Here is a 2,362-nt window from a genome sequence, read left to right as displayed (position 1 = left end):
CTGTTCATCTGTGTACTAGGATTCTGGGCATCAGGCTGGCCTGGAGAAGGTGCTTGATAAACACCAAGATAAATGGATGTAGCTTGAAAATTTTGCCAGTGATTCAAATGTTGTTACAAGTTACACGCCTGTTTGGTTTTTATCTTAATGAGATTCCCCTGTTAAATAAAATCATGGAATCTGAGAGCTGGGAGCATTCAGGGTTTTAGCATTTCTTTAACCCCCTGTGATTGATTGTTAAACATAAACATCTGGTCTCCCCAGATTCCAAGAATGAGCCCACCCTCACCCCTGAGATGCTCCCAGGAATCTAGCTAATGATCTCAGGAAATTTATCAGAGAGAGGACTATTTGTCCTGGATCCCATAGCCGCTTGATGGTGGGTTTGGGATTCCAAAGGCTCTGTACCCTCTGGAAAGCTGCACTTCCACCCCCTACCCTGGGCCTGCCTCCAGAACCTGTTTTTAAATATGAAAAGTATCTTTCTCTAGACTCTGAGACAGTGCTAAGCAACAGAACATGGGAGTTCATTTAGTGGACAAATACTACTTTTCTGGACCCAAAAGGTTAACCTGGCGCCCTGACTTATGTTCCAGAAAGACACTGATTGTGATGGAATTACGTTTAATAGAAAGTTGCCACCCCTTCCCAGAGAGGCTCGTAAACACTCGGGAGAAGGTGGCAGTTAGAGAAGAGTCCTCTCTGACCCCCCTCCTCCTCTTCCTTTCGCTAATTAAAACACAGTCAATGCCAATTAAAACAGAGAAAGAGCTATTATTGTTTTTTTGTTTATCCACAGATCCGGGATAATGCAGCGAAATTAACTGGAAACTCCCTGCCTCCCAGCTTCGCCGTGGGTTTGCTGGGACACAGGCTCTGCTTCGCTGAGAACGTGGTATGCAGAGCTGGGGGTGAGGCTACATACTTGAAGCGGCTTCACATCACAGGCCAAGTGACTCTCAGGCCGGCAGGTGCCAACAGCCACTGCCGGAGTTGGCGGGTCTACAGTCTCTGAAAGTCGCACCTTCTGAGCCCCTGGGATGTGAAAGACAGACCCGCCCCTGCTGCCCCCACCTGCAGCACAGGCCCAGGAGGGAAGCTGTGCCAGCGCCACGCGAGCCGCTCAGCATCACCCCCCTCACCCCGCTCCCCCGGGGCTGCGGTGAAAGTCCCCAGAATGTGCTGTCATTTCAGTCGCTCAGTCATGTCCGACTCTTTTGTGACCCATGGACTGTAGCCCTCCAGGCTCCTCTGTCCCTGGGATTTTCCAGGCAAGAACACTGGACTGGGTTGCAATTTCCTTCTCCAGGGGAGCTTCCTGAGCCATGGATGGAAACTGCATGTCCTGCATGGACAGGCAGATTCTTTACCACTGACCCACCTGGGAGGCCACCCAGAATGGTGCGACTCTCCAAATAGCAGAGCCCCAACCAGCTCCCTAAATTTCTGGGGTCCCTCAGGGAAGCTATTTGTCATCTCCTTTTTGCTTGAGGTGAAGTGTTTCTGATTCTGCACTTGTTCAGAAGTCCTGAAAGAAGCAGAGTGAGGTGTGGGCTAAATACATGACCTCAGGAGTGAAGCGAGGCTGGGGGTCAGAGGGAGCACCCCAACCTGCTCGCCTCCTCCTGAGAATTGGGAATGTGGACCCCTCCTGTGCAGCTTCATCCCTGGATGGACATTGTCACTCCATGGAAGTAGTGGGTCCCACACCCTGTGCAGAGGCTGCCCCAAAATGTCAGACACTCCTGGAAGCCATCCCTAGGGTGAGCGGGGGGCAGGTGTGCGACGGGCACGTCACCTTGAGTCTAGCAACCTTTGCTGCACTTTGGAAGCACCCAGAATGGTTTTAAAACTCCTAACTCCTGGGCCATGCCTGGACTACACTCAATTAAATCAGAATTTCCTCTGAGCTGCCCCAATTCAGAAGGCTTGATTTAACGAAATCACTCTTTCTCACCTCTGCCCCACGAAGCCTAGTAATTCCTAGAGGGTGGTGAGGGACCATTAATAGACTGAATGTGTCCTTCCCAAATGTATATAGTGAAGCCCTAACCCCCAGGAAAATGGTCTTTGGAAAGGGGCCTTTAAGAGGTGACTGGGTTTAAAGCAGAGTTTTCCCAGGCAGCTCAGTGGTAAAGAACCCATCTCCCAGTGCAGGAGATACAGGTTCAATCCCTGGGTTGGGAAGATCCCCTGGAGAAGGAAATGGTAACCCACTCTGGTATTTTTGCCTGGGAAATCCCATGGACAGAGGAGCCTGGCCAGCTACAGCCCACTGGGTTGCAAAAGAGGTGAACATGACTTAGCAACTAAACAACAGCAGCAAGGTTTAGAGCAGGTCATGAGAATGAGGCTCCCGTGC

This window comes from Cervus canadensis, chromosome 13, assembly GCF_019320065.1.
Source record: "Cervus canadensis isolate Bull #8, Minnesota chromosome 13, ASM1932006v1, whole genome shotgun sequence".
NCBI classification, from domain to species: Eukaryota; Metazoa; Chordata; class Mammalia; order Artiodactyla; family Cervidae; genus Cervus; species Cervus canadensis.
Note: the sequence above shows the minus strand (reverse complement) of the source record.